A 6,424-nucleotide genomic window follows, 5' to 3' on the forward strand; every position below is an offset into this window, starting at 1 on the left:
GATTGTGTATCGCCCTGTCCTGTCGTGTTTTTTGCCTTCATCAGATGCTGCGTGTGAGCAGGTGTCTCTGTCGACTACGGCCTGCGCCTACCCGAAGCGACCTGCAGTCTGTGGCCGCTTCTCCAGTTATTTCCCCTCTACAAGTCTAGAGGATTTCTGTTATTCCCTGTTTGGACTTTAATAAACTCTGTTTCTGTTAAGTCGCTTTTGGGTCCTCTTTCACCTGCATGACAGAAGGAACCGACCAAGGAATGGACCCAGCGACTTCAGACGCTCGTTACACTGCCGTCGAGATCCAAGGAGCCACGCTCGGCAGACACGAGCAGGAATTGTCCGCTGCTCGCCATGCCGTGGAGAACCTGGCCGCTCAGGTTTCCGACCTCTCTGGACAGTTCCAGAGTCTACGTCTCGTGCCACCTGTTACTTCCTGGCCTGCCGAGCCTCCAGAACCTAGGGTTAATAACCCACCTTGCTACTCCGGGCAGCCCACTGAGTGCCGCTCCTTTCTCACGCAGTGTGAGATTGTGTTCTCTCTCCAACCCAACACATACTCTAGAGAGAGAGCTCGGGTTGCTTACGTCATTTCACTCCTTACTGGCCGGGCTCGAGAATGGGGCACAGCTATCTGGGAGGCAAGGGCTGATTGCTCTAACAAATTCCAGAACTTTAAAGAGGAGATGATTCGGGTTTTTGACCGTTCAGTTTTTGGTGGGGAGGCTTCTAGGGCCCTGGCTTCCTTATGCCAAGGTGAACGGTCCATAACGGATTATTCCATTGAGTTTCGCACTCTTGCTGCCTCTAGTGAGTGGAACGAGCCGGCGCTGCTCGCTCGTTTTCTGGAGGGACTCCACGCAGTGGTTAAGGATGAGATTCTCTCCCGGGAGGTTCCTTCAGATGTGGACTCTTTGATTGCTCTCGCCATCCGCATAGAACGACGGGTAGATCTTCGTCACCGGGCTCGTGGAGAGAGCTCGCATCAACGGTGTTTCCCTGCTCCGCATCGCAACCATCTCCCTCCTCTGGCTTTGAGACTGAGCCCATGCAGCTGGGAGGGATTCGCATCTCGAATAAGGAGAGGGAACGGAGGATCACCAACCGCCTGTGCCTCTATTGCGGAGTTGCTGGACATTTTGTTAATTCATGTCCAGTAAAAGCCAGAGCTCATCTGTAAGCGGAGGGCTACAGGTGAGCGCAACTACTCAAGTCTCTCCATCAAGGTCCTGTACTACTTTGTCGGTCCACCTACGCTGGACCGGTTCGGGTGCTACATGTAGTGCCTTGATAGACTCTGGGGCTGAGGGTTGTTTCATGGACGAAGCATGGGTTCGGAAACATGACATTCCTTTCAGAGAGTTAGATAAGCCTACGCCCATGTTCGCCTTAGATGGTAGTCATCTTCCCAGTATCAGATTTGAGACACTACCTTTAACCCTCACAGTATCTGGTAACCACAGTGAGACTATTTCTTTTTTGATTTTCCGTTCACCGTTTACACCTGTTGTTTTGGGTCATCCCTGGCTAGTATGTCATAATCCTTCTATTAATTGGTCTAGTAATTCTATCCTATCCTGGAACGTTTCTTGTCATGTGAAGTGTTTAATGTCTGCCATCCCTCCCGTTTCTTCTGTCCCTACTTCTCAGGAGGAACCTGGCGATTTGACAGGAGTGCCGGAGGAATATCATGATCTGCGCACGGTCTTCAGTCGGTCCCGAGCCAACTCCCTTCCTCCTCACCGGTCGTATGATTGTAGTATTGATCTCCTTCCGGGGACCACTCCTCCTCGAGGTAGACTATACTCTCTGTCGGCTCCCGAACGTAAGGCTCTCGAGGATTATTTGTCTGTGTCTCTTGACGCCGGTACCATAGTGCCTTCTTCTTCTCCGGCCGGGGCGGGGTTCTTTTTTGTTAAGAAGAAGGACGGTACTCTGCGCCCCTGCGTGGATTATCGAGGGCTGAATGACATAACGGTTAAGAATCGTTATCCGCTTCCCCTTATGTCATCAGCCTTCGAGATTCTGCAGGGAGCCAGGTGCTTTACTAAGTTGGACCTTCGTAACGCTTACCATCTCGTGCGCATCAGAGAGGGGGACGAGTGGAAAACGGCGTTTAACACTCCGTTAGGGCATTTTGAGTACCGGGTTCTGCCGTTCGGTCTCGCCAATGCGCCAGCTGTTTTTCAGGCATTAGTTAATGATGTTCTGAGAGACATGCTGAACATTTTTGTTTTTGTCTATCTTGACGATATCCTGATTTTTTCTCCGTCACTCGAGATTCATGTTCAGCACGTTCGACGTGTTCTACAGCGCCTTTTAGAGAATTGTCTCTACGTAAAGGCTGAGAAGTGCTCTTTTCATGTCTCCTCCGTTACTTTTCTCGGTTCCGTTATTTCCGCTGAAGGCATTCAGATGGATTCCGCTAAGGTCCAAGCTGTCAGTGATTGGCCCGTTCCAAGGTCACGTGTCGAGTTGCAGCGCTTTTTAGGTTTCGCTAATTTCTATCGGCGTTTCATTCGTAATTTCGGTCAAGTTGCTGCCCCTCTCACAGCTCTTACTTCTGTCAAGACGTGTTTTAAGTGGTCCGGTTCCGCCCAGGGAGCTTTTGATCTTCTAAAAGAACGTTTTACGTCCGCTCCTATCCTCGTTACTCCTGACGTCACTAGACAATTCATTGTCGAGGTTGACGCTTCAGAGGTAGGCGTGGGAGCCATTCTATCCCAGCGCTTCCAGTCTGACGATAAGGTTCATCCTTGCGCTTATTTTTCTCATCGCCTGTCGCCATCTGAGCGCAACTATGATGTGGGTAACCGTGAACTGCTCGCCATCCGCTTAGCCCTAGGCGAATGGCGACAGTGGTTGGAGGGGGCGACCGTTCCTTTGTCGTTTGGACAGACCATAAGAACCTTGAGTACATCCGTTCTGCCAAACGACTTAATGCCCGTCAAGCTCGTTGGGCGTTGTTTTTCGCTCGTTTCGAGTTTGTGATTTCTTACCGTCCGGGTAGCAAGAACACCAAGCCTGATGCCTTATCCCGTCTGTTTAGTTCTTCTGTGGCTTCTACTGATCCCGAGGGGATTCTTCCTTATGGGCGTGTTGTCGGGTTAACAGTCTGGGGAATTGAAAGACAGGTTAAGCAAGCACTCACGCACACTGCGTCGCCGCGCGCTTGTCCTAGTAACCTCCTTTTCGTTCCTGTTTCCACTCGTCTGGCTGTTCTTCAGTGGGCTCACTCTGCCAAGTTAGCTGGTCATCCCGGTGTTCGAGGCACTCTTGCGTCTATTCGCCAGCGCTTTTGGTGGCCGACTCAGGAGCGTGACACGCGCCGTTTCGTGGCTGCTTGTTCGGACTGCGCGCAGACTAAGTCGGGTAACTCTCCTCCTGCCGGTCGTCTCAGACCGCTCCCCATTCCTTCTCGACCATGGTCTCACATTGCCTTAGACTTCATTACCGGTCTGCCTTTGTCTGCGGGGAAGACTGTGATTCTGACGGTTGTCGATAGGTTCTCTAAGGCGGCACATTTCATTCCCCTCGCTAAACTTCCTTCCGCTAAGGAGACGGCACAAATCATTATTGAGAATGTATTCAGAATTCATGGCCTCCCGTTAGACGCCGTTTCAGACAGAGGCCCGCAATTCACGTCACAGTTTTGGAGGGAGTTCTGTCGTTTGATTGGTGCGTCCGTCAGTCTCTCTTCCGGGTTTCATCCCCAGTCTAACGGTCAAGCAGAGAGGGCCAATCAGACGATTGGTCGCATACTACGCAGCCTTTCTTTCAGAAACCCTGCGTCTTGGGCAGAACAGCTCCCCTGGGCAGAATACGCTCACAATTCGCTTCCTTCGTCTGCTACCGGGTTATCTCCGTTTCAGAGTAGTCTGGGTTACCAGCCTCCTCTGTTCTCATCCCAGCTTGCCGAGTCCAGCGTTCCCTCCGCTCAAGCGTTTGTCCAACGTTGTGAGCGCACCTGGAGGAGGGTGAGGTCTGCACTTTGCCGTTACAGGGCACAGACGGTGAGAGCCGCCAATAAACGCAGGATTAAGAGTCCAAGGTATTGTTGCGGCCAGAGAGTGTGGCTTTCCACTCGCAACCTTCCTCTTACGACAGCTTCTCGTAAGTTGACTCCGCGGTTCATTGGTCCGTTCCGTGTCTCCCAGGTCGTCAATCCTGTCGCTGTGCGACTGCTTCTTCCGCGACATCTTCGTCGCGTCCATCCTGTCTTCCATGTCTCCTGTGTTAAGCCCTTTCTTCGCACCCCCGTTCGTCTTCCCTCCCCCTCCCGTCCTTGTCGAGAGCGCACCTATTTACAAGGTACATAAGATCATGGACATGCGTTCTCGGGGACGGGGTCACCAATACCTAGTGGATTGGGAGGGTTACGGTCCTGAGGAGAGGAGTTGGGTTCCATCTCGGGACGTGCTGGACCGTTCACTCATCGATGATTTCCTCCGTTGCCGCCAGGATTCCTCCTCGAGTGCGCCAGGAGGCGCTCGGTGAGTGGGGGGTACTGTCATGTTTGTCATTTATTATCATGTCTTGTCCCTGTGCTCCCCATGCTATTCGTTTCCCTCTGCTGGTCTTATTTGGTTCTTTCCCTCCTTCTATCCCTCTCTCTCCCCCTCCCTCTCTCACTCTCTCGCTCTCTCTTCTCTCTATCGTTCCGTTCCTGCTCCCAGCTGTTCCTATTCCCCTAATCATCATTTAGTCTTCCCACACCTGTTCCCGATCCTTTCCCCTGATTAGAGTCCCTATTTATTCCTTTGTGATCCGTTCCTGTCCCGTCGGTTCCTTGTATTGTATTCACCATGCTGTGATTGCGTTTCGCCCTGTCCTGTCGTGTTTTTGCTGTGATTGTGTATCGCCCTGTCCTGTCGTGTTTTTTTGCCTTCATCAGATGCTGCGTGTGAGCAGGTGTCTCTGTCGACTACGGCCTGCGCCTACCCGAAGCGACCTGCAGTCTGTGGCCGCTTCTCCAGTTATTTCCCCTCTACAAGTCTAGAGGATTTCTGTTATTCCCTGTTTGGACTTTAATAAACTCTGTTTCTGTTAAGTCGCTTTTGGGTCCTCTTTCACCTGCATGACAGCATCTCTGTTTTGTCCGAGTTTAATAGTAGAAAGTTTGCAGCCATCCACTTCCTTATGTCTGAAACACATGCTTCTAGGGAGGGCAATTTTGGTGCTTCACCATGTTTCATTGAAATGTACAGCTGTGTGTCATCCGCATAGCAGTGAAAGTTTACATTATGTTTTCGAATAACATCCCCAAGAGGTAAAATATATAGTGAAAACAATAGTGGTCCTAAAACAGAACCTTGAGGAACACCGAAATGTACAGTTGATTTGTCAGAGGACAAACCATTCACAGAGACAAACTGATATCTTTCCGACAGATAAGACCTAAACCAGGCCAGAACATGTCCGTGTAGACCAATTTGGGTTTCCAATCTCTCCAAAAGAATGTGGTGATCGATGGTATCAAAAGCAGCACTAAGGTCTAGGAGCACGAGGACAGATGCAGTCAACAGTCAGTAGAACGTGGAATGAAGCCTCTAGTGTGATGTGGGGCAGGATTGCAGCTATTTGAGTCAGTGGTCTGGCAGAATGCCAGTTCCTGGTTTCCCATTTTGGGGGGTTTTCTGGACTGTTTAACCTCTAAGAGCTACCCCCCTACTTTTTTCAATTTCCGCCTGAAGACATACCCAAATCTAACTGCCTATAGTTCAGGTACAGAACCAAGGATATGCACATTCTTGGTACCATTTGAAAGAAAAAACTCTGAAGTTTGTGTAAATGTGAGTTGAATGTAGGATAATATAACACAATAGATCTGGTTTGGATCATACAATTAAAAAAACATTCATTTTTTCATTTTTATTGTTATATCATCATCTTTAAAATGAACAAGATAAAATAAACATTCAGATAGGAAGATGGGGACCATTTCAGTGAAAAACATAAGAGGGCAACAGTACTTGTGCAAAGTTTCAGAATGATAACTTCCAAAATGAGTGTGCTTACATGACATTTATCACAAAGTTACCCAGGTGTCCCACACAAGTAGCCCAAAAGTACCCAAGTGGCCAAATTGCTGAAGGTATACATTTTGAAACAAATAACTATATACAAACCCACCCCCCCCCAAAAAAAAATATGAAGAAATAAACATATACATTTACAAAATAACACGGCTAACGATTTACACACTTTCAATATTTGGAAGACCCTCAGTCCTCTATCAAATCAAATGTATTGATGTAGCCCTTCGTACATCAGCTAATATCTCAAAGTGCTGTACAGAAACCCAGCCTAAAACCCCAAACAGCAAGCAATGCAGGTGTAGAAGCACGGTGGCTAGGAAAAACTCCCTAGAAAGGCCAAAACCTAGGAATAAACCTAGAGAGGAACCAGGCTATGAGGGGTGGCCAGTCCTCTT

The sequence above is a fragment of the Oncorhynchus gorbuscha genome, linkage group LG23 (genome assembly GCF_021184085.1).
Source record: "Oncorhynchus gorbuscha isolate QuinsamMale2020 ecotype Even-year linkage group LG23, OgorEven_v1.0, whole genome shotgun sequence".
NCBI classification, from domain to species: Eukaryota; Metazoa; Chordata; class Actinopteri; order Salmoniformes; family Salmonidae; genus Oncorhynchus; species Oncorhynchus gorbuscha.